Source organism: Pseudorca crassidens, chromosome 6 (assembly GCF_039906515.1).
Source record: "Pseudorca crassidens isolate mPseCra1 chromosome 6, mPseCra1.hap1, whole genome shotgun sequence".
NCBI classification, from domain to species: domain Eukaryota; kingdom Metazoa; phylum Chordata; class Mammalia; order Artiodactyla; family Delphinidae; genus Pseudorca; species Pseudorca crassidens.
In genome coordinates, this window is record NC_090301.1 from 41,943,386 (window position 1) to 41,970,958 (window position 27,573).

Consider the following 27,573-nt stretch of genomic DNA (forward strand, 5'->3'; position numbering starts at 1 on the left):
AAGCAAATCTTGTTATATCTTCCTCTTCTTACAGAGGGGAAAGGGAAAGGATGAAACTAGGAAGAGAAGGTGTATCATTTACCAGATACATTGAGATATTTGGAAATACAAATGGACGTAGAAATCTACATTCTTCTGTATAATAATGTATAGGAACTTTCTGGGAACTGTCAGGGAGAACAATGAGGAGAGTGGGATGCGGGGGCTGAGAAATAGTTTGGGAAGCCAAAGCCTTAACCTAATTTTAAGTTGTTTGTGTTTCTGCTACGTGATCATCTGCTAAGTCCCTGAACATCAGTAAAGTGTGGTCATATTCCTTCCAATGTGTTGTATATTCCAATACATCTGTGGTTATTGGTGAAATTAAGGGAGAGTGAGTAACCATAACATCTGAGTGGCACAGCAGAAAGAAGTGAATAGCCTCCAAAGGTGAGATGCCAGGGAATTTGCAGATTAGTCCAAGCATAGCCCTGCAAAAAAAATGGAATGAAAAAAAAAACAAACTAACTTTTTGAGGCTGTTGACTAGTTTTAACACTTTTTTTTTTTTCAGTTTTTATCTTCCTTTTTGTTTTTTTTTTCTGTTTCAGTTCATGCATTGAAATGTACTTGGACAGATCCTGTGACTTGGTCCTGTGCTTCCTGTCCTTTTTCTACATTTTTTCCTAAACGCCATTTTCTATTTATTGCTGTCGTTGTTGCTGAAATATTTAAAGCAAATATCTAACTGTATCATTTCACCCATAAATATGTCCATATACATCTTTCAAAAGTAAGAACATTTTCTTTACAAAACCATTTGGATGCTATTACCACATGGTTGCCATTACCACACCCACAAAATCAACATTATTTTATTAATACCATTTAAAATTAAGTCTAATTAAAATTTTTCTCTCTCAAAAAATGACATTTGGAATCAGGATGCAAACAAAGATTACTCGTATTTGATTGTGGTGTCTCCTAAACCTCTTTTAACCTAGAATCTTACCCATCCTTTTTCTGTCATTTTTCTTCATATCTTTGAATTGTTGATGAAACCTCGTTACTTGTCCCATAGAATGGCCTATTTTCTGAATATATATGATTGCTTCTTCTTGGTGTCATTTAACTTGTTTCTTTAGCCCTGTATTGACTGTAATTGGAAGTTAGCCTAAGGTTTCATTCATTAGATTCAAGTTCAACTTCTTGGCAAGACTACTTTATAAAAAATAATATATAATTCTATGTGGATACTTTATATCTTATCACATCAGGAGGCACCTAATGTCTGGTGCTGTTAGTATTCAATGCATTCAGGAGACAGAATCAAGAAAAGCTTTATAAAAGGCACAAGCCTATCTCTTTGACCTTTTGCCCTTCACCAGTTTTTTTTTCCTCTCTTGAGAATACTGACATGATGTCTGCAGATTCAGCTTCCATCTTGTGATCATGAGGACAAAAGCCACAAAGTAAGAAGATAAAAAGTGCATGGACACGTTATAGTGAAGACATATGCAATCCAGGGCCATTCTAACCCTTGATTTATTGTTGTATGAAAGAAATAGAATCCCTTATTTAATAAGCTGTTATTATTTGAAATTTCTGTCATTTGCAGCTAAATGCAATACTGATTCACCCTTTTATTACTTTCCCCCTCAGCAACTCTAGTTCTGTAAGCACCAGGAAAGCCATCCTGGTTGTATGAAGCCAGCATCTACTCTGATCAGTATGTGACCTTACCATACTGGTCTCTTCAGTAAGATTTCAAACCTATGTCCCATGCCTTAAATCTCTTAACTTTAAAAATGTGAATATTAACAATACCTACTTCATAGTTTTATTGTGAGAACTGCATTAAATAATTCAAGTAAAATAATGCAGTTAAACCATGGCATCTGGTATACATAAGTAATCAAAGACTAATAGCTATTGCTCTCTTCCCATTAACCCTCAAGATCCTTGAAACTAGCATCAGGGTGAGGTAGTAACTGATATTTATTATCACCCAGGAATCTCACAGTCATTTTCCTTCTCACTTATTACTTAATAATAAGTGAAGCTACTACTACCTGAAATTTTATGTAGGAATCATTGTTCATGAAAAGAAAAACCATTGTAATGCAGAACTGGAGACTGAAATTATGTGCTAGTATCAAGATAGAAGTAAAAAAAAGGGGGAACAAGGGAACCTATTATAGATAGCTCAGTAAATATGTGTCAGCAAAGCTAAGTCCACGTTTGTTCACTATAAATTTGTATATTAAAAGCAAGGCCATACTAAATATGTGGGATAGTTGTGGCAGAGGCAGAGCTGCTAGCTGAGAATTATGAATTTATTAACATGGTGGAAGAAATTTAAGATAAAATAATTTTCTGAGTGACATCTCAAGTCTACTAAAAGCTGATAAATCAATAAACCAAATTTGATTTACCCAGAAGAAAACTCTTCTGGAAAGAGCAAGAAAGAGCCAGGCCAGGAAAGAGCAAGTATAGGTCAAATCTACATTGGAAACAGAAACCATTTAGGCGACAGTAAGACATCCTGCTGATTCAGGGGACCACAATTAAAGGGCTCTGAAAGGGAAGTGTTCAGACCTCAGAGGCTTTTGAAACACTTATGAATGAACTCAAAGGGTGTAATCACTTGGCAAATTAGATTGTCCTATAAATTGTAGAGCATAAAAAAGTATAATAGAGATCTGACTTTCCCCTATGATGGAGTAAAGAGGTTGACAACTCCACTGGCTAAAAATAACTATCAAGTGGGACAAAATGTCCAAAGCCAACAATTTCATCAGCACTCTGGAATTTGACCAAAGGTATACAACAAACTGAGAAGTGTTTATTCATGAAAAACACATTTATTAATGAACGTTGAGAAAGAACAGTGTAGGTATGTGGCATTCTTTCCTAGGCTGCTTCTCTTTCTCCCTACTGCAGCTGAGTTCTTTCATCATGGCCCTTCACCGAAAGCATGGGCATGGCAAGCTGTAAAACTGGCAGCTTTGTTGCTGCTGGAAGAGACTCACTTGATTTGTGTTGTCAAGGTGTTGATTCAGTAGTAAGCAAACAGGGAGTGCCAGCAGACTAACAGGGGATTTAACAGAGTTCCAGGAAATGAGGCAGCCATAGAGAGCGTAATAAATCTGCCATATATCCAGGATCTACCAGAGGCTATGCACATGTGCAGAGGTGATCAGAGCGGGCACAGGCCACCCATACATATCCAGTCCACAGGACTGGGCGGGGGCAGCAAATGAACACAGAATAGTCAAGGGAGAGCCTAGCAGAATATAAGAAGTGATGCAGATTTGAAAATGACCTGACATTTGAATGCACCCTCAGCCCTTGCACAGATTCATCAGCCGAGAGTTGAAGCTTTACTGGCTTGAAATTTTTGAGCACTAACTCTAGCCAGTCTTTGGGTGATCTCTAACCTATGCCAACCCAGGAACCCTTGCTTAAAAATAAAACCAACCAGGGCTTCCCTGGTGGCGCAGTGGTTGAGAGTCCGCCTGCCGATGCAGGGGACACGGGTTCGTGCCCCGGTCCGGGAAGATCCCACATGCCGCGGAGCAGCTGGGCCCGTGAGCCATGGCCGCTGAGCCTGCGCGTCCGAAGCCTGTGCTCCGCAACGGGAGAGGCCACAACAGTGAGAGGCCCGCGTACAGCAAAAAAAAAATAAATAAAAAAATAAAACCAACCAAACATTTGATCAGAGATCAATGGTTATAACGTTACTAGGGAGACAAACTTCACAGATTTAGTCTAGGCAAGTTTATAAACAAACAAACAAATAGCAACAACTCAGGTTAGAGGGAGGTAAGAGCCAAATCTAGAGTTGTTAATACATTATCAAAAAATATCCAGTATTCAACTGAAAATCAAGAGACATTCAAAGAAACAAGAAAGTGTGGCTCAAACACAGAAAAAAAATGGCATTCATAGAAATTTTTTCTGAGTGTCCCAAGATGTTAGATTAAGTAAAGACTTTAAAGCAACTATAATAAATAAGTTGAAATAATAATAGAAACTATGCTAAAAAATATAGCAACAATGATATAGTGAATAAATAATCTCAAAAAAGAGATGAAAATTATTTTTAAAAAGGGTAAATGAAAATTCTGGAGTTGGAAAGTACAATAAATGAAATGTATAGTTCACTTGAGGAGCTCAACAAAAGATTTTAGAAGACAGAAGAAAATCAGTGAACTTGAAAATAGAGCAATAGAAATTATCCAATCTGAAGAACAGAGAGAGAAAAATAAATTGAAGAAAAATGGAAACCTCATAAACCTGGGAAACAATATCAATTGTACCAATGGATAAATAATAATGAGTTCCAACAGGAAAGGAGAGAGTAAAAGATGTAAGAAAAAGTATTTGAAGAAATAAAAGCTGAAAACTACCTAACAATAAATGTCAAAAATTCAACAAATTCCAAGTTGAGTAAAGACAAACAGATTCACACCTAGACATATAGTCAAACTGTTGAGAAAAAAAAAAATCAAAAGAAAAATTTGAAAACAGCAAGAGAAAAATAACATGTTTAGGAGAACAACAATTAGAATAAAGGCTGACTTCCCTCAGAAACTATAGCGGGCAGAGGCAGTGGAATGGTAATTGAAAGTGTTTAAAAACAAAAACAAAAACTGTCAAGAATTATATATCCATTTTTAAATGGAAGTCAAATAAAAACCTTTCCTTTACAATGACTAAGAGAATGTATTGTTACCAGACTTGCCTTACAAGAAATTCTAAAATAAATCCTTCAGACTGAGAGGAAAAAGTTATCAGATATTAAATCAAATCTACAGGAAGAAATGAGCTCCATAAATATTAAATATATGGATAAAAATAACAAAGGACTCTATAGATTTGTTCTCATTTCTTCTCAACTTTTTTACAAGATCTGATTGTATAAAGCAATGATTATACAAGGCATTTTTGTATTTATATTGTATATAGATGTAATACATATAATAGTAGTAAAAATGAAGAGCACAAAATGGAGAAAGGAAAAATATGTAGAAAGGAAAGAAAAGGAAGGAAGGGAAAAGAGAATTAAAGAAAGAAACAAAGTATAAAGAAATAAGAAAAATAGACAATATTTAAATACAGATTCAAAAATTCCAGGCAAAATTACAGCATGTAAAATTTATCAGATATTTATTATTGTTTTAGTTGTCCATGTTAATAATTCAGCTAACCAAACTAATCGATATATAATACCATATTAATAAATTAAAGAAGAAAAAATATGATAATCATTCCAATAGATCCTGAAAAGGTATTTGACAGAATTTCACACTTATTCCTGATATAGACTCCTAGAAAATTTGAAATAGTTAAGTGATTACCCTAAGCTGTTAGGCATATGCACAAAAAACAAAACGATAGCAACATAAACTAGATTAAAAATTCTTATATTTACTGGTAGAACTTTAGCAGCATCGACATTTCAACTGGGAAGAAAAATGACATATTCATTATGCTCTCCACTTTTCTACCCTGCTCTGGAGGTCCTAGCCAGCAAAGCAAAATAAGATTTAGGGGTGGGGAGGGAAGTATAAAGACTGGAAGAAATACAAGTGTTGACACACCCATGAGTTGAGTTTTGTGTTTTTACCTAAAAAATACAAAAAAAAAAATTACAGTAAAATAACTACAGTTAATAAAAGAGTTTAATGAAATTTATGGCGACATAAGAATGCAAAATTAATATTCTTCTGAATGTGCAATAAATGAGTGAAAGATTATGTTAAAAAACATTCACAATAGCAATAAAAATGTAAGGTATTTTTCAAACAAATCTAAGAAAATGCAAAAAGTCTTTATGGAGAAAACGATAAATCTTTACTGAAGGTCATAGAAGAAACTTGAATATAAAGAGATAAATGTCTGATTGGACTTGCATTGCATTTATAAATTAATTTGGTAAACTTTGCCATCTGGATAACATTGAGTCTTTCAATCCATGCACAAAATATCAGTGACTGTTTTATGGAACTTGACAATTTGACTGTAAAGTTCATAGAAAGATAAGAGACAAGAATATACAAGACAATTTTAAAGAAGAAAAAAACTGTCCAGGGAATGTGCACAAGCACACTTTAAGGCTTATGGTAAAGCTATAGTAATTCAGTGTATAGTAATTTCACAGAGATGTACAAATACTCTAATGGAACAGGATCTAGAAGCAGACTCACACATGATTTGGAAATTCGTACATAGAAGAAGTCATACTGCAAATCAGTAGGGAACTAGTGGATGATTCTGTAAATTAGATGATTGATGGATTACCCATCTGTGGAAAAAATATAGATTTTCATCTCATATTTTTATATAAAATAAAATCCAGATAAAGAAAACTGTAAATGATTAGAAAAAGAATAGCAGAAAATATACTTGGGGGATTTTTTTTCTCTTAGAAAATATTGGAAATGTGATTACCTTTAAAAAAAATCATATATAAAAGACAACATTAATAATGTAAAAAAAGAAAAACAGGTACTGAACTGAAGGAGGATATTTTCAATGAAAGTAGCTGCCAAGCAATATACAAAATGTACAAAAAGCCATTAGGTATCATTAGGAAAAAGTCAATCAAACAGAAATTATATAAACAATTCACATAGGAGAAAACTGAAATGGTCAGTAAACTAATGAATACTTGTTTGGCCTCTTTATTACCCAGGGAAATAAAAATTTAAAGAAAAATGAAATAGTGTTAATCCTATGCCAGATTCACTAAAATACTTATACGTTGGGATAGTAAGTAAGGGGAGGATGTGGATAATGGAAACACTCATATTCTGCTAATGTGAAAATAAAGCAGCTTGATTATTTTTAGAGTCATCTTTATTAACTTTTCCTTTAAAGCTTTTTTGCGGTACGCAGGCCTCTCACTGCTGCGCCCTCTCCCGCCGCGGAGCACAGGCTCTGGACGCGCAGGCTCAGCGGCCATGGCTCACGGGCCCAGCCGCTCCGCGGCATGTGGGATCCTCCCAGACCGGGGCACGAACCCGCGTCCCCTGCATCGGCAGGCGGACTCTCCATCACTGCGCCACCAGGGAAGCCCTCCTTTAAAGCTTTTCATGGAAATTATCAAATACATGAAAGTAGAGAGAATTATATGATCAATCTCCATGTACACATTACTTGACTTCCATGATTAGCAGCATTTTGTCAAATTATGTCCTTTACCCTCTGCTACTCCTCCAGTCCCACCAACTTTTTGCTTGCTTGTTTGTTCACTGGATTCTTTTAAAGACAATCCCACAAATGTTATTTAACTGATAAAAAATCTGTTAAATGCTTTTCTATGCATCTCTTACTAACATGGGCATTTTTAATACCCACTTAAAAAATGAGCAGTTAATCCCAGACCATAACTGAAACTCTTTTAACAATATCATTGTTGTTGTAAGTTTGGATTAAATTCAACTGAAGTCTACATATTGTATTCAGTGCTCATGTCTCCTAGGTCTCTTAAAACTGATAAGATGCTCTTTCCTTCCTTTTTATCCCCATGTATTTGGTATGTTGGAAAAAACTGGGTCACTTGTCCTATAGACTGTCCCACATCCTGGATATGGCTGAATGGTTTCTTAGGGTGCCTTAACTTGTTCCCCATGCCATTCATTCTTGTAAATTGATAATTTGATCTTGCATCTTTTTTAGGTTGACATTTTACATCTTAGGCATGACTATTTCATGGGTGGTGGTATGTGCTTTCTATTTCCTTACATCATGAGGAAGATAATGTTTGTTTATACCAGTTTTAGTGAGATTGGATCACAGGTTTCAGGTGTAGATAGCAATTTTGTATTATTTGGTGTAGTAGGAGAAAATTCTACTATCTAAGTTCATTTCTTGATATTTACACTAAAGCAGCTCTAAATAATATGCATAAGGAAAAGTGTAAGAAAGTTCATTGAAACACTGTGCTGGAACTGGATAGCTTCTGTTTGCCCCTTTAATGACACTCTCTAGCCAGCCATGTACCTGTAGGGCTGAACTCTATGAACAAGTATCAGTGGACTCCTTGGCACCCTTGGCATCCTTGGCTGTGCTTGTGTTCATCTAAAGAGGACACAAAGCGAGAGATCTATGGAAGACAGGAGAGGGAGTTCAGAGTGTTTCCACTCCACACACCAGCCTCCTTCCTGTTAAATTGTCTCTAGTTAAGGTCACAGCTAAGGCAGTCCTTTCCGTGAGATCTTTCTACCTAGTTTTCATTACCACTCACTCCTCCTTTTCCCTCAGGCTTAAGTTTGGTGATTAGCCCTGAAATTGTGAAGTAACCCTTGAGGTTTTCCTACACCTTGTCTGTTTCTTTTAAAATAGTTCCTTTATCGAACTCTTTCTCAAAGAATTCAGCTTGAGCATACTGTCTATTTCCTGCCATAATTAGACTGATATATTGCTCAATGGTAAAATTGAGCAATATATCAGTTGGATAAAATGTAAATGTTTATTATGCATTTGTTCACTCACTGAACAAAGGATTTTTGAATGACTCTTCTAGGAACTGTCAATATAGTAATGAATGAAACGAAGTCCCTGCTCTCACTGAGCATATGTTCTAAACATAAGCAAACAGGTATATATATCCCCTGGATATAAGTTCATCAATAGGAAAAGTGAGCTTAGTATATCCATACAATAGAATTCTATGCAGCAGTTAAATTGCCTGAACAAAAGATACATATATTAACAGATGTAATAATAAATTAAATGGTAGATTTTAGAACCATGAGAATAATGCTTATTATTTAAAGTTAAAAAAACAAAACCCAGTTAAAAACTCACACACAAAAACATGCAATAACAGAAACAAGCATGAGATTAGTACACATGAATCTTAGGGTTGTAGAAAACTCTGGAAGACAGGGAAGACTATGAAAGCAGGTGAGGCATGCAGAAGTTTTCAACTCTACCTATAGTAATTTTTTTCTTTACTTAAAAAAATAAAACATCTAACGAAAATATGCATTATTTTTTCTAAAGTTGTTTATTGGTATACAGGTGTTTGTTAAATTATTCTCTATACTTTTCTATGTGATTGAAATAGTTCATGTTTAAAAAACATGATCTCTTTTATTTATGGATTCTGAAAAATAAAAAAATTTCAAAAACAAAAAAAACCCAAGCTCATAGATACAGAGAACAGATTGGTGGCTGCCAGAGGCAGGAGTGGAGGGAGAAATAGGTGAAGGGGTATAAAATTACAGAAAAAAAATACTCTCTACTTATATATTTAAAAATGAAATAAAATGGAAAATACAGAGCTCTGGTTCTGAACTGCCTTTTAAAGACCACTCAAGGAAATAATACTAGCTATAGTCTAAGCATCTGGTCTGCCTCTCTTATTCTGTCACAGTTTGGATTTTCCCTACGTTAGTATGCCCTTACTTGTCCCACTGTTCATAAGGCCTTGATCAGAATCCTGCCTGAACAAGCCCCACCCCTCTGCCTCTCTTTGGATTATTCAGATCTTCCTGTTACTAAATTCATGCTCATTCAGTTTTGTTCACAGCTAGATCTGTCCATGGTGATGTGGTACCAGCTTAACTGGAGGCCAGGTTTAGTATCATTTCACAGTCATTCTAAGCAGAAAGTACTTCAGATAGACAGAAAAGATGATTATTTCAAAAGCTAAGGACTTATTTAAGTTTAGAAGTAATATTACTAGACAACTCTGACCATGGATTTTAGTGTATACGATAAAACTTCCAAACATTTAAGCCATTTGATGAAATTTAGTCTATTCACTGGCCAGTGAGCCATGCTGGTTGAGGCATGAAATGATTACTGATACATACTTTCAATGGTATGACTATTTATTCAACAAGCTAAATTTATTCATTAAAAAAAACTGAATCAATTGGATATGTGATCTATCAGATTTAAGAAAATTGAGTTTCTTGGGGTTTTTTTTGGAAAATAAAACTTTGCTTTATTTCAAAACAGTAACTTCCTTATATTGGAGCACTGGTCAATATTCAATACTGATACAAGTGTACATTTCTTAGGCGGTCAAAACATGTATGTCAGGCGAATTTTCTGAATTTCTTTTAAAGACATACTTTTTAAACCATATAAAATAATTAGAAACAATGTACATCGACAACGTGTAATATAAGCCACAGCTCAAATTTAAGCTGAATAACCAAACCATGTAAATTACCTCAACTAATATTTGCTAATATTTAGAACATTGCATATTTTCAGTAAAAGTGAATGTCCATCTACTCTTCCCATCTCCTAAACCCTCCAAGAAGTAAAATTTATTTTTCTACTAGATTTAAAAAATAAATCCAAATATTTACACCTGGTGGGAGATTCTGGCATTAATTATAGCTGAGTTTAACAGAAATACAAAAAACCTTGAAGATTTATCAAGCATTTAAGCATGATCAATTATAGCAATTCCTTAGAAGCTCTAATGAGAAAGGCAGTTCTCCACTTTCTAATAACACGTAAGGTTTATGCAATTCAACAGAACTGCATTCTGACCAATGATAACATGGGGATAATCGCTTAAAATTTTACCTTAATTGGAAGTGAGCATGAGAACAACACAACTAAATATATTAAGAAATAGAAGATAGTCACTATTGAAAGTTATTCTAATGAGTTATTTTTGGAGGTACAAACAATCCAGACTGGAATATGCTTTATAAAGACTAGAGAATTACTTACAGAAATGTTAAAAATGCTGAGCTCTAAATAAGCTAAACAAAACAATTGAGCACATGTCTTAACCAGATGCCTACCTTGATTATTTTTATGAACAGCTATTCTGCAGCCCAGTTTTTATGTGCAATTTTATTTTACATATGTGCACAAGAGAGAAAGTGAAATGAGAGAAAGTTCAACATTGACCATATTTAGCATTCCCTTAGGCATCACATACTCACTAGCGCAGTCACAAATTGTTCCAGAGAAAATTGGATAAAATCATTGTAGCTGTTAAGCATGTCATTTTGTATTGAGAGCTAATATGAAAGATGATAAAGTCCATAAGGATATTATCTCTAATGCCTGAAAAAAATCCTGTAAAAAATAAAAAGAAACAAAACAAAAAATCATCACCACTATCAACAACAGAAAAAACAGATCAAAGGGAGAAATATACCTCACTAAAAGGTAAACATCCAGAATACCTAGCAAGTAAGTCCAAGCTGAATTTGAACACATTTATAGAAGATGCATTCTTGTAGGCTAGTGTGACCAGACAATACTGCTTGCTATAGTCTGTCTTCAAACTATAGAATCAACAAGTCATATCAATCATGAAATTACTGAATCAGCCACCTGTATTGATTACTAATATGGCCAGGACAACTTCACTGACTTTTTCTGCTGTATCACAATCCATTTGGTCAGAAGCAGAAAACCTTTGCTAAAAGTGAGTTTCTAATAGTGGCAGTCTTTGCTGACAAACAGGTGCCAAAACCATGCTGACTTGAAAATGACAAATGACTTTGCCAAAAAGTCACCTTGGACTTTATTGAGTTCTTGGCCCCAAGAAACATCTCCTAATGGATGATTCACAAGTTCTGTGAGAGCCTCAGCAAAATTGTAATAGCTAACAATACTTTTTCTATTTTAGTAGAATTGTGTTTGATAAACAGATGAGCATAGGCAAGTGAAGACACCTCTGTGTTGTGAAACATGGACATAGGTTTTTAAAACTTGTTATTGAAGGATAACATACCAAACACAAGTACAGACATTGCAAATGCAGTTAGTTGAAGTTTCCCAAACAGAACACACCCTTGCAATCAGTATTCAGAATAAGAAATAGAAAACTACCAGCACTCCAGGGAGCTTCCTTTTGCTCCTTTCCAGTCACTATCTATATTATCGCACAACCAGATGCATAGATTAGCTTTACGTGTATTTGTTCATTATATAAATGAAATCACATGGTACAGCTTCTTGTGTGTGGCTTCTTTCCCTCCATATTATTACATCTGTGCTTTCTATACCTCTTGTTCACGTACATCTTAATAGATGTGGGGTTCTTCCTATGAATTTCATCAGATATTTCCAAACCCAGGTCATGCTAATGTGTAACTTCCAAAGTAAAATACAATCAGGGGATATAGGGCTCAAAAATATTAATTTTTGAGGAAACTTTGGCATGCTAATTGGAATTATTCCAGTTTCTTAGGTCAAATAAGAAGTCACCAGAATAAAAATTCAACTGAGTAGGAATGTTATTGATAAAGATGCTAAAAACTGACCACAAAATCCAATATGTACAGTTAAAAAGTGACTGAACAATGTAAATAAATAATAATAATGGACAATTTAAAAGGCTTTATATACCTTTAAAATTCAAATTACTGGGCGCTGAAGTGAAACATTTTTGTACTTGGGAAGCACTTTGAAACACTAAATGTACATCTCATACACTTTCGTAGATGAATAGATCAATATTTAAATATGAAAGTAGTTTTTCAACCTCATATAATCACTGAGTGAGGAATAAAACTCAAGTCTTTGATCTATCCATCTCCAAAAAATATATTGTGAGAATAAGGTTATTATTATTCAGCTGAGCAAAGCAGTGAGGAAAAGAGAAAGGAAAAAGGATGGACTCAGAAAGTTCCTCCAAATATGCATTAAAGACATTTATGCAACTTTCTACCTAGCACCAGATATTGTTGTGTTCTTTCTTTCAAAAACCTTGCCTCCATTTTTCAAATTTGAAATCCTTACAATTGCTGGAAAATTGCCAGTTTAGTAACAGAAATAAATTGTTTAAACTAGAAGTTATGACCGTATTTTGGACAATATTAACACAGGCATACCTCAAAGATATTGTTGATTTAGTTCCAAACCACGGCAGTAAAGCTAATATCACAATAAATCAAGTCTCACAAATGTTTTGGTTTCCCAGTGCCCATAAAAGTTATGTTTACACTATATGGTAGTCTATTAAGTACACAATAGCAATACCTTATTGCTAAAAAACGCTAACCATCATCTGAGCCTTCAGCAAGTCATAATTTTTTGCTGGTGGAGGGTCTTGGTCCAGTGTTGACGGCTACTGACTGATCAGAGTGGTGATTGTTGAAAGTTGGGGGGAGTTATGGTGATTTCTTAAAATAAGAGAACAATGCAGCTTGCTATATTGATTGACTCTTCCTTTCACAATTTCTGTGTAGTATGTGACAATGTTTGATAGCATTTTACCCAGTAGAACTTCTTTCAAAATTGCAGCCAGTGTTCTCAAACCCTAATGTTGCTTTATCAACTAAGTATATATAATATTCTAAATCCCTTGCTGTCTTTTCAACAATCTTCATAGTATCTTCCACAAAGTGGAGATTCACGTGGGGAAGGAGGTGAGCTGGTGTGTGCTGTGGAGGGAGGGGAGGGGTTGGAGCCTGAGCAGAGCTGACAATGGCACCTGTACAAGAGGACACAGAGGCAGTGCTGATAGTGGAAGACGGGTTACATACAGGGAGGATTCTCATCATAAGTGAATATATTAAAAAGAGGTTTTCACTGATCAAGAAGGGGGGCACAATTATAGGGAGAAAGAACTAGAATAAATACTGTGGTGGAAAAGTGTAATTGGAAATACTGGTATGAACACATGATTTTCAATATATATGTGAAGAGATTTTTTACATCTGTGTATATATATATACTTAAATACACACACACACACACACACATATATATATATATCTATTGAGAAGGCCTGGAGTGGTGACACACCTCCTTCCCAAATCAGTGAGTACACTGAGATCCCATACCTTGGTTTCCAAATATTTTCTTCAAGGAAAGGAAAAAGAGCTTCACTGAAAAATTGTTGATTTCAAAGCTAGGGCAGGAAATGGCTCAAGGAATGGCAAAAAAAACTTGGAATATATTCTTGTGCAAAAAATAATGAAGGACTCAAAACGAAATGTGGTATATCAAAAGAGCATAGAAGTCAGCTTGAAGGAGTTTCTTCCATGCAAAGCTGGGGTAACTTCAGTACCAAAAGAAATAATAATGATACTACAGATTATAGCTCATTGAATAAAACAGCAATCTATGAATACATGGAGATATAAATAAACAAATAAATAAATGGAAAGAAGTGAATGCTCTCCCTTATAGTAGAATGCCAACTAATAAAAGTAGAATGAAATTTAAATTTACAAAATCACCACTTGGAAACTCCCATAGTCATAATTATCATAACATCAACAGATGCTAAAACTAGCCTGTAAAATATTGATGAGAAAAGGGAAACACATGTTGTTCCAAAGTATCTCCCCAAAAGTACTTATTAATTACAAAGTTTAAAAGTATACCTTTATAGTGGAGAAACTTAGAAAGTACCACTTAATTTTGTGATGAAAGTTAACATAACTGGTAACAGGACAAATCAAAGTCATGTACCATTGGACAGGATTCGTAAAGAAGAACACAGCATCACTTCTACGTTTTTCTTGCAGGGTACAGCCTGATTGAAAATTGAGGAAAAATAGACAAATCCAAATTTGAGGTCAATTCTGTAAAATAACTGGCCTATAGCATTTGTAAGAGTCAAGGTCATGAAAATCAAAGAAATACTGAAGAACTATTTCAAAGAGAAGGAAATGAAAGACATATAACTGAATGTAACATGTAATCCTCAGCTGGATCTTATTACTATAGAAGACATTATTAGAAGAATTGGTGAAACTTGAACTGGGTCTGTGTGTTTCATAGTAGTAATGTTTTAGTGTTAATTTCCTGGTTTGGATGGTTGTGCTATGGTTATGTGGGAAAATGTCCTTGTTTGTAGAAAATACACTACAGATTAACCTCAAATAATTCAAGGAAAAAAAATTTTCAGTACTGTACTTGCAACTCTCCTGTGAGTTCAAAATTATTTCAAAATAAAATAATGGAAAAAAGTAGAGGAAATTAGTGTTTAATGGGTTTAGACTTTCAATCTGCAAGATGAAAAAATTCTAAAGACTTCTACAACAGTGGGAATACTATAGTTAACATTTCTGAACTGTACACTTAGCAATGATTAAGATGGTTCTTCATTTTTTGCCACACTAAAAAAAATGGAAACAAATGAATCAACAAGCAAAAAAAAAAAAAAAAAAAAAGAGTATTATTTAGGAGATGAGTTCCCAACGCTGAGCAGGGTAGTTTTCAGAAAATGCAGATGTCAAAATCCTAGTACTATAGATTATGATTCAGTATGTCTGGATTATGGTTTCACACAGAGCCAGGGATGGGAAAACACTAATCACACTCCCCCAGTTGCAAGTAAATAACAAGAGCTACACTGGAGAAGAAAAAGCACTTGACCCAGTACAGAGAGTTCCACTTACTAGTTTTTTTTTTTTTAACATCTTTATTGGAGTTTGTTGCTTTACAATGTTGTGTTAGTTTTTGCTGTATAACAAAGTGAATCAGCTATATGCATACATATGTCCCCATATCCCCTCCTTCTGGTGCCTCCCTCCAACCCTTCCTATCCCACCCCTCTAGGTGTTCACAGTGCACCTAGCTGATCTCCCTGTGCTATGCAGCTGCTCTCCACTAGCTATCTATTTTACATTTGGTAGTGTGTTATGTGAATGCTACTCTCTCACTTCGTCCCAGCTTACCCTTCCCCCTCCCTGTGTCATCAAGTCCATTCTCTACATCTGCGTCTTTATTCTTGCCCTGCCCGTTGATTCATCAGAATCATTTTTTTTCTTTTCTTAGATTACATATATATGTGTTCCCATACGGTATTTGTTTTCTGAGTGTTGTCTTTTCATCTTGCTTATGGTTTCCTTTGCTGTGCAAAAGCTTTTTTTTTTTTAACATCTTTATTGGAGTATAATTGCTTTACAATGGTGTTAATTAGTTTCTGCTTTATAACAAAGTGAATCAGCTATACAGATACATATATCACCATATCTCCTCCCTCTTGCATCTCCCTCCCATACTCCCTATCCCACCCCTCTAGGTGGTCACAAAGCACCAAGCTGATCTCCTTGTGCTATGCGGCTGCTTCCCACTAGCTATCTATTTTACATTTGGTAGTGTATATATGTCCATGCCACTCTCTCACTTTGTCCTAGCTTACCCTTCCCCCTCCCCGTATCCTCAAGTCCATTCTCTAGTAGGTCTGCGTCTTTATTCCCGTCATGCCCCTAGGTTCTTCATGACCTTTTATTTTTTTAGATTCCATATATATGTGTTAGCATACGGTATTTGTTTTTCCCTTTCTGACTTACTTCACTCTGTATGACAGACTCTAGGACAATCCACCTCACTACAAATAACTCAATTTCATTTCTTTTTAAGGCTGAGTAATATTCCATTGTATATATGTGTCACATCTTTTTCCACTCATCTGTCGATGGACACTTAGGTTGCTTCCATGTCCTGGCTATTGTAAATAGTGCTGCAATGAACACTGTGGTACATGACTCTTTGAATTATGGTTTTCTCAGGGTATATGCCCAGTAGTGGATTGCTGGGTCATATGGTAGTTCTATTTTTAGTTTTTTAAGGAACCTCCATACTGTTCTTCATGGTGTCTGTATCAATTTACATTCCCACCAACAGTGCAAGAGGGTGCCCTTTTCTCCATACCCTCTGTAGCATTTATTGTTTGTAGATTTTTTAATGATGGCCATTCTGACCTGTGTGAGGTGATACCTCATAATAGTTTTGATTTGCATTTCTCTGATGATTAGTGATGTTGAGCATACTTTCCTGTATTTGTTGGCAGTCTGTATATGTTCTTTGGAGAAATATCTATTTAGGTCTTCTGCCCATTTTTGAATTGGGTTGTTTGTTTTTTTGATATTGAGCTGCATGAGCTGCTTGTATATTTTGGAGATTAATCCTTTGACAGTTGCTTCATTTACAAATATTTTCTCCCATTCTGAATGTTGTCTTTTCGTCTTGTTTATGGTTTCCTTTGCTGTGCAAAAGCTTTTAAATTTCATTAGGTCCCATTTGTTTATTTTTGTTTTTATTTGCATTTCTCTAGGAGATGGGTCAAAAAGGATCTTGTGTGATATATGTCATAGAGTGTTCTGCCTGTGTTTCCTTCTAAGAATTTTATAGTGTCTGGCCTTACATTTAGGTCTTTAATTCATTTTGAGTTTATTTTTGTGTATGGTATTAGGAAGTGTTCTAATTTCATTCTTTTACATGTAGCTGTGCAGTTTTCCCAGCACCACTTATTGAAAAGGCTGTCTTTTCTCCATTGTATACTCTTGCTTCCTTTATCAAAGATAAGGTGACCATATGTGTGTGGGTTTATCTCTGGGCTAACTATCCTGTTCCATTGATCTATATTTCTGTTTTGGTGCCGGTACCATACTGTCTTGATTACTGTAGCTTTGTAGTATAGTCTGAAGTCCAGGAGTCTGATTCCTCCAGCTCCGTTTTTCTTTCTCAAGATTTCTTTCACTATTCGGGGTCTTTGGGTTTCCTTACAAATTGTGAAATTTTTTGTTCTAGTTCTGTGAAAAATGCCATTGGTAGTTTGATAAGGATTGCATTGAATCTGTAGATTGCTATGGGTAGTAGAGTCATTTTCACAATGTTGATTCTTCCAATCCAAGAACATGCTATATCTCTCCATCTGTTTGTATTATCTTTAATTTCTTTCATCAGTGTCTTATAGTTGTCTGCATACAGGTCTTTTGTCTCCTTAGCTAGGTTTATTCCTAGGTATTTTATTCTTTTTGTTGCAATGATAAATGGGATTATTTCCTCAATTTCTCTTTCAGGTTTTTCATCATTAGTGTATAGGAATGCAAGAGATTTCTGTACACTAATTTTGTATCCTGCCACTCTACCAAATTCATTGATTAGCTCTAGAAGTTTTCTGGTAGCATCTTTAGGATTCTCTATGTATAGTATCATGTCATCTGCAAACAGTGACAGTTTTACTTGTCTTTTCTGATTTGGATTTGTTTTATTTGTTTTTCTTCTCTGATTGTTGTGGCTAAAACTTCCAAAACTATATTGAATAATAGTGGTGAGAGTGGGCAACTTTGTCTTGCTCCTTATCTTAGAGGAAATGGTTTCAGTTTTTCACCATTGAGAATGATATTGGCTGTGGGTTTGTCATATATGGCCTTTATTGTGTTGAGGTAGGTTCCCTCTATGCCAACTTTCTGGAGAGTTTTTATCATAAATGGGTGTTGAATTTTGTTGAAAGCTGTTTCTGCATCTGTTGAGATGATCATATGGTTTTTCTCCTTCAATTTGTTAATATGGTGTATCACATTGACTGATTTGCATGTATTGAAGAATCCTTGCATTCCTGGGGTAAACCCCACTTGATCATGGTATATGATCCTTTTAATGTGCTGTTGGATTCTGTTTGCTAGTATTTTGTTGAGGATTTTTGCATCTATGTTCATCAGTGATATCGGTCTGTAGTTTTCCTTTTTGTGACATCTTTGTCTGGTTTTGGTATCGGGTGATTGTGGCTGCATAGAATGAGTTTGGGAGTGTTCCTCCCCCTGCTAGATTTTGGAAGAGTTTGAGGAGGATAGGTTTTAGCTCTTCTCTAAATGTTTGATAGAATTTCCCTGTGAAGCCATCTGTTCCTGGGCTTTTGTTTGTTGGAAGATTTTTAATCACAGTTTCCATTTCAGTACTTGTGATTGGTCTGTTTATATTTTCTCTTTCTTCCTGGTTCAGTCTTGGAAGGTTGTACTTTTCTAAGAATTTGTCCATTTCTTCCAGGTTGTCCATTTTATTGGCATATAGTTGCTTGTAGTAGCTCTCATGATCCTTTGTATTTCTGCAGTGTCAGTTGTTACTTCTCCTTTTTCATTTCTAATTCTGTTGTTTTGAGTCTTCTCCCTTTTTTTGCTGGTGAGTCTAGCTAATGGTTTATCAATGTTGTTTATCTTCTCAAAGAGCCAGCTTTTAGTTTTATTGATCTTTGCTCTTGTTTCCATCATTTCTTTTACATTTATTTCTGATCTGATCTTATGATTTACTTCCTTCTGCTAACTTTGGGGATTTTTTGTTCTTCTTTCTCTAATTGCTTAGGTGTAAAGTTTGGTTGTTTATTTGAGATGTTTCTTTTTTCTTGAGGTAGGATTGTATTGCTATAAACTTCCTTCTTAGAACTGCTTTTGCTGCAGCCCATGGATTTTGGGTCATTGTGTTTTCATTGTCATTTGTTTCCTCTTTGATTTCCTCTTTGATTTCTTCAGTGATGTCTTCGTTATTTAGCAGTGTATCATTTAGCCTCCAGGTGTTTGTATTATTTACAGTTTTTTTCCTGTAATTGATATCTAGTCTCATAGCATTGTTGTTGGAAAAGATACTTGATACAATTTCAATTTTCTTAAATTTACCAAGGCTTGATTTGTGACCCTATATATGATCTATCCTGGAGAATGTTTCATGAGCACTTGAGAAGAAAGTGTATTCTGTTGTTTTTGGATGGAATGTCCTATAAATATCAATTAAGTTCATCTTGTTTAACATGTCATTTTTTTTTTTTTTTTTTTTTTTGCAGTACACGGGCCTCTCACTGCTGTGGCCTCTCCCGTTGCGGAGCACAGGCTCCGGACGCGCAGGCCCAGCAGCCATGGCTCACGGGTCCAGCTGCTCCACGGCATGTGGGATCCCCCCGGACCGGGGCACGAACCCACATCCCCCGCATCGGCAGGCGGACTCTCAACCATTGCGCCACCAGGGAAGCCCTAACATGTCATTTAAACCTTGTGTTTCCCTATTTATTTTCATTTTGGATGATCTCTCCTTTGGTATAAGTGAGGTGTTAAGGTCCCTTACTATTATTGTGTTACTGTTGATTTCCCCTGTTATGGCTGTTAGCATTTGCCTTATGTATTGAGGTGCTCCCTTGTTGTGTGCATAAATATTTACAATTGTTATATCTTCTTCTTGGATTCATCCCTTATTCATTATGTAGTGTCCTTTTTGTCTCTCCTAATAGTCTTTATTTTAAAGTCTGTTTTGTCTGATATGAGAATTGCTACTCCAGCTTTCTTTTGATTTCCATTTGCATGGAATATCTTTTTCCATCCCCTCACTTTCAGTCTGTATGTGTCCCTAGGTCTGAAGTGGGTCTCTTGTAGACAGAATATGTACAGGTGTTGTTTTGTATCCATTCAGCCAGTCTATGTCTTTTGGTTGGAGCATTTAATCCATTTACATTTAAGGTAATTATAGATATGTATGTTCCTATTACCATTTTCTCAATTGTTCTGGCTTTGTTTTTGTAGGTCTTTTCCTTCTCTTGTGTTTCCTGCCTAGAGAAGTTCCTTTAGCATTTGTTGTAAAGTTGGCTTGGTGGTGCTGAATTCTCTTAGCTTTTGCTTGTCTCTAAAGGTTTTAATTTCTCCATAGAATCTGAATGAGATCCTTGCTGGGTAGAGTAATCTTGGTTGTAGGTTTTTCCCTTTCATTACTTTAAATATGTCCTGCCTCTCCCTCCTGGCTTGCAAAGTTTCTGCTGAAAAATCAGCTGTTAACCTTACAGGGATTCCCTTGTATGTTATGTGTTGCTTTTCCCTTTCTGCTTTTAGTATTTTTTCTTTGTATTCAATTTTTGATAGTTTGATTAATATGTGTCTTGGTGTGTTTCTCTTTGGGTTTATCTTGTGTGGTACTCTCTGTGCTTCCTGGACTTGATTGACTATTTCCTTTCCCATGTTAAGGAAGTTTTCAACTATAATCTCTTCAAATATTTTATCAGTCCCTTTCTTTTTCTCTTCTTCTTCTGGGACCCCTATAATTCGAATGTTGGTGCATTTAATGTCCCAGAGGTCTCTGAGACTGTCCTCAATTCTTTTCATTCTTTTTTCTTTTTCTGCTCCCTGGCAGTTATTTCCACCATTTAACTTCCAGCTCACTTATCTGTTCTTCTGCCTCATGTTATTCTGCTATTGATTCCTTCTAAAGTATTTTTAATTTCAGTTATTGTGCTGTTCATCACTGTTTGTTTGCTCTTTAGTTCTTCTAAATCCTTGTTAAATGTTTCCTGTTTTTTCTCCATTCTGTTTCTGAGATTTTGGATCATCTTTACTATCATTACTCTGAATTCTCTTTCAGGTAGGTTACCTATTTCATATTCATTCATTTGGTCTTGTAGGTTTTTACCTTGCTCCTTCGTCTGTAACATATTTTTTATCTTTTTTTTTTTTTTTTTTTTTTTGATGTGTGGAGCTGTATTCTTCTCTTACTGGTTGTTTGGCCTGAAGTGTCCAGCACTGGAGTTTGCAGGTAGCTGGATAGAGCCAGGACTTGGTGCTGAGATTAAGACCTCCAGGAGGTCTCACTCTGATTAATATTCCCTGGGGTCTGAGGTTCTCTGTTAGTCCAGCGGTTTGGGCTTGAAGCTTTCACCACAGGAGCTCAAGCTTGACCTCAGGCCTGGGAAGTAAGATCCTGCAAGCTGTGTGGCATGGCAAAAAAAAAAAAAAAAGAAGAAAAAAGAAAAAATGGAGCAGTACAATGTCAAAGAATAAAAAACAAAAAAAATTAGAAAGATAAAAATATATTAGGAAAATAAAGATATAATTGAAAAACTGCAACAAGGTAAAATAAAACCACAACAGAAAAAAGAAAGGGGGGTGGAGAGGGGAACAAGCCAAATGGAGAGAACATTAATGAAGTGTAAAGAATAAAATAAAATTAGAAAAATAAAAGATTTATTAGGAAAAATGAAAATATAAATGGATCAATATCAATGAATCAAGAAGGTAAAACAGAACCTCAATCTAAAGGAGGCAAAAAGAAAAAAAGAGCCTTGGCTGTGTGGGGCGGAGTTTAGGTGGGGGTGGAACTTAGGCAGGGGCGGGGTTTAGGGTGGGGTGGGACCTACGTGGGTGGGGGGTGACATTTGAGCGTGGGGCAGGGCCCAGGCTCAGGATCCATGCAGCCGGAAAAGGCCTTTGGGGCGGGATCTAGGCGGGGCGACTTTCAAGCTCGGGACAGGGCCTCTGCTTAGGACCTGCATGGAAGGGGAGAAGCAGCACGTCCAAAGGGGGGCCTCCAGAGTGTGGAGTTCTGAGGTAAGGCCCTGGGTGAGGGTGTGTGGGTGGGGTTTAGGCCCAGCACAGGTGGAGCGGGTCTCAAAGGGGGTCTCTGAGTGTAGAGGTGGGGCCCTGGGTGGGGGTATAGAGGTGGGGCTTGGGCTCTGCACAGTAGGAGGGAGGCTCCAAGGGCAGAGGATTAGGCCCGGGAGCCCAATAGGCTCCCTGGTGCCTAAGTGGACAAGGAAAGCGCCGGCTGCGTTCCCTTCTGTTCCTCTGTACCCCCACCCCACCATCTTCCGTTGGGTCTCCCCCGTCACTGCTGGACCCCTGACTCTGGGTGGGTCCTGCTGGATGTAGGAACTCCTCCCCTCCCAAAGACACCCCTCCAGGGAGCCAGTCCTGTCCCTCCTCCACTTCTCCTCCCCCTTCACTCCCCCCACACCCCGTGTCCTACCCAGTCGCTAGGGGCTCCTCCTGTCCCCTTAGGTTTCCGTGGTCACCCACCGGTGCCTGGTAGGTGCCCTAGTTGTGTGAAGGCACAAAATCTGTGTCCTCCTAATCTGTCATCTTGAATCCTCCCCCCACTTACTGGTTTTATAACCTTGGACAAATCACATCAACAACTCTCATCTTTAAAGCCCTCATCTCTAAAATGGGGATAATAATTCCTGCCTCATAATATTGCTGAGCTGCACACAGGAGATAATGTATAGAAAAGCACTGCAGAAATATAAGGCATTATTATAATATGAGAAATTAATGAGTAAATTTCTCTATTATAAAAGGAGTCAAATAAGGTATGATAACTATATCATGTCACTGAAGTGCAGCCATACTCTCCTGTGAGCCATTCCACAATCTTAGATGATATACCTGCATGATTCTTGGCTTTGGAACATAAAAATTTAGATGCTAGCAAGCAAATTACTCACAGAGTAAGACCTAAATGAAATCCTAGTAACAAAACTGGTGACATTTTCATTTCAGTGGGCCCTCTATTAGAACATTTTCTGGGATCTCACATTGGAGGAAAAACAACAACAAAGTAAGATTGTATGTCAAATGATTCCAAAGGGATGGCCTCTCACAATCTTTGGTGAAAATAGCTTCCTCCCAGCTTCCCAAGCAATCAGAGAAACTGCAGGTGAGCAGCCTGAGAGTTGTTGTCCTTGTGCAATTGCTGACATATCAGTGCCTTTGGAGGCTAAACTCATAGACTCTAGGTCAGGGAGAGTTGAGGTCGAATTCCATCCTCAACTGAGCAACCTTGGATGTGTTTCTTGTCTCTGAGGCTCAGGTTCATGATCGGTAAAATGATGATAATGACAGTATGAGTTTCATAAGGTTAAATTAATAAAGTATAGAATAAGTGCTTGATAAATGTTAGCAATCACAATTTCTTATAAATGATGATATTCAGTACAGCTCCCCTCTGTCTTTTCCATAACGAGTGTTAACACTTAAGATAGCAGCTGGGATTAGAGTCTTAGGAAGTTACTAATATGGCATCATGAAGTTACTTGATAGATGAATATTACAAAAATAAATTAATAAGGCCACTGGAGCTTAAAGCACAGTTTAGATTTGCAGACAATACATAAACAAACAGTGTTGCAAGAAGTGTTAAATACGTGTAAAGCTCTTTGTTGAGTAGGTGGGAGTGTGAAGAGGCTCTTAAAATAGAAAAATCCCAGAAATCAAATTATGTACTTTCCTTAAGATTCACCCAATGCAGCACCAATTCTCACTGAATATATTCTTTCAGGAGAATCGTGTTATAGCACTACCAATTTAGACTCTGATGAAGAAAAGGAACAAAAACAAAACACTGTTTTGGGGACCTTCGTCAGCATAGGAACACTTAAGGAAAAAAAACAGTTGAAATATTCTCTGGTCTTCTGTCTCATATCAGAAGGCTAAAATTCATAAAGTTCACTCTTATGGATCAATTCAGACTCCTACAGGTCTTCAAATCTACCTACAGGTCTTCAAATACTAGCCACAGGTCTTTAAATACTTGCTAGTTGGCCTTATAATCCACTCACTTTCAAGGTGAAAAATAAAAATCCTCTCAGAAACTTCTTTTTTTTTCAAAATTCTTTGTAAAATGTTTACACTATTTTACCTTTTTAAAGTTCAGGAAATATGTTATAATTCAAATATAAAAATCATCCCTCCTTTTATATAAAGTTGATTGGCTTTAAAATACTCAGTTGCTTTTTGTGGAATAATTACTTCTTATTCATTATTCCTATTAAAAATAATGATCTCCAATATTATTCATCAGTTCTAAAGATTAATCCATTAAAAATTTCAAGGAATTTTCAGAATTCAAAATTGCTACATGTATAAAATGGATAACTAATAAGAACCTACTGTATAAAAAAATAAAATTCAAAAAAACACAAAAAACAAAATTGCTGGTGTTATCCAAACGGAAGTGTTACTTTTGGTCTTTGTCATATTGTGTCATTTGCTAGGTGTCTACAAGGGTTTTGAATCTTCAATGAAATTGTTATTGTTTTAAATACGTTGGTGAACAGTTAAAATATTTTATAACTACTCATATGAAAATGCAAAACATTTCTACTTTTCATTCCCTCACTGTTTAAAAAGACCATACATTTTCTAATCTTCCGCACTTTATTTCTATGACAAAATGACAGGTACAGAACTGTCTGCAGGGAAAAAGCATGCTGATTAGCAAGGGTTCCATGCTATCATTTTAGATTTTTTTTAAAAAAGTGATTAGCTCTCTTTTGTTCCTTTACAATAGCCTGTTGATTTTCTTAAATATTTCAAAGGAATTTAAAGAAAAGAAAAAATCCTAACGACTAATTCACAAGGGGTATAATCAATGCGCTGCTCAGCAAGGATTGTATTTTTATTGTGGTAAAAGAAAGGTGTTGAAGAATGTTGGAGAACTGGAAAAAAAATGAACCATTTGTTTTGATTGATTTTGGTTGTACGATCATTTACAGCATATACCTCCAAGGTTTGCATATACTACTTTGGCATTTTAGAGTAATTATCATTGTGAAACTTTCACAACTACACCTTATTTCCACAGGTAATTAAGGTGACCTAGTTATGTCTGCGTAAGGCTTAGTCTATGAATAATGCAGACCCAGGGGAGACTAACAGGTCACTAACAGCAATCAATCTAACTGATGGAAAAGAGGAAGAATCTTGTAGATGATATTTGCCCTATACCATTATAAGGCTATTTTTAAGATGCTTTATTTCATCACTGATTCCCTACAAACATAGAAATCATTTCCTTTGAACTTTCTTGGTCTCATTTCAGGCTTCTTTTAAAATCTGAATTGTTGAGCATGGTAGCTCTTTATCATTAGTCATGAAGAGAAATGAGATTCAGTTTTCAAAATGAACTTTAATCTTGTTGATTTTCAAAAGCATGTTTAAAGAATTGTTTCTATTTTCATATGATTAACAAATCCTTAGCTGATGCTCTCATGTCTGTGGATTATTGTTTATTACCATGGCCTTACAAATGCTGTACCACAGAAAAGTGTTGCTTGACCTCAAATTGTTCTTTTCCCTAAGGACAGCCCTGAACCCAAAGTCCTACCTCTCACATCAAAACAGTCAATATTCTGGCAGCTCACTGCTCTTACTGAAAGAGGAAGACAATCTGGTTTCTTGTAAAACCCACAAAATGCAGCTTCTGTCCTGTTTTTTATTCACAACCTTGAAATTTACTAGAAAAAAATCAATGCATCAGATACACCACCAAGAACACAATCTTACTCAATATAAAAAGGTCACAAGTGTGTTTATTTAAAGCCTCCCTCAGGTTAATTAACAGACACAGTTTTTCAGAAAAAGTAAACCAAAAGTCAGCTGAAATATAAAATAGTTCATATAATATGAAGTAGACTTAAGGCCAGAATTTTTTTCCACCTCGTAGCACTGTGGCTGAGAAGACATGGATAATATAGTTCACATTTTACTTACAAATGAGTTTTTCATTTCCACTTCTGGGAAATACTAACAAATCAAACTCAGTTTCTTAAATAATGTTGTCTGTGCTGCTAGACATTAAAATTCTAATAACTCGAAGTGAAGCATATACAAAAGAAAAATATATGTTATTAAATATGCAAAGCACTTGCATTCACTCTTGAATCATTATTCAATTAATGAATGACTTATTATCATACCATAAATGGGGATGATACTTGTATAGGAGCTCTAGCTGCTTGAGGGTGAATGCCATGTGCGTTTTTCCTGGAGTCCTTAATAAGTGACACACTTGTGTCATTACATTTGAGGTGAAGCAGAAGCCTCTGTCAGATTCGATTCACATGGGCAATCCCCAGTGGCAAAACATCTGATTAACTAGCAAAGCCACTGTCGTTAACAGCTGTATCATTGGAAGCTTGGAAGTATTCAGCCTATTTAGTAGCCGAATGTATTATCATAATCACTCTCTCTCTGGCACATATCCAGGAGATATTAACTACTACCCAAATAATTTACTATTAAAATGGTTAGGCATAAATGAAACAGTGTATGTATAATTTAAATTGAACCGTATAGCCCATATGTTCTATTTGACTCCAGTAAAACCTATTTTAGTAATATATACATGGCAGTAACTTCAAGACAAGCTTTGGATGATTTCTTCATCTGTAAGTTTGCTGGGTTGGTTTAGTAAAAATTTCTTAAATTTCTGTAATAAGACCTTGCAGAAGGGTCTATTAATAGTTCTTTTATTCTAAATAAAGTATATTCTCCAACTTGTGAGCACAGATATGTGCATTTGAGTGATCTATTAAGGTGCCAGCAGGATGTGCCTTTTCATTATATGCAACTATTTTAATGAGATAATTTTCTAAGTCTCTCACATATTTCTAGACTGTGGTTATAAAAAAGAAAAGTACATAAATGAGTTTACTTGATAAAACCATATCCATTTTGTAACTGATGACCATTTAAAGTAGCTGCAAAAGAAAACTGCCAAACATAAATATGGTGCCTACAGGTAAATAAAACCTCATAAAAAAGCAAAGTTGTAGCTATATCTAAGATAAGGAAAATAATTTAGCCAAATTTTAATTTTACTTTTAACAAAATTCATTTCAGTCCTTAGGCAGGGAAATCAATTTTTAAAATCTATTAATATGGGAAGTTTAAAAATCACTTATTATATCTTGTTCACTACCTTATTTTACTCTACCCATTAACTTGTCATAACCATCCATTATCCTCTGGTACAAAATTTTAATTTAGAATTTAATAAAGAGATTGATGATGCTTTAGTTTACTTGGTTATAAGTAGCATGGGTTTGGAAGGAGCACTCATATTTAAAAATCAAATAAATTATAAAGACAATCTGTCTCAATGACATAAAATAACAAAATTTTTCAAATATTCATCTACTTCCTAAGTCTCATGGCAGCATTGAATGGAAACAGCAAGGTAACATCAAGTAAAAGTGCTTGGAGAACATAATGATTTAAGCAAAACAAAATGAAGATGTTTAAAGGTATAATACTATTCTGAACTGATAACTCTATTTCATATATGCTGTCTAAATCCAAAGCATGCTATCTAAAACCAGACTGCAACT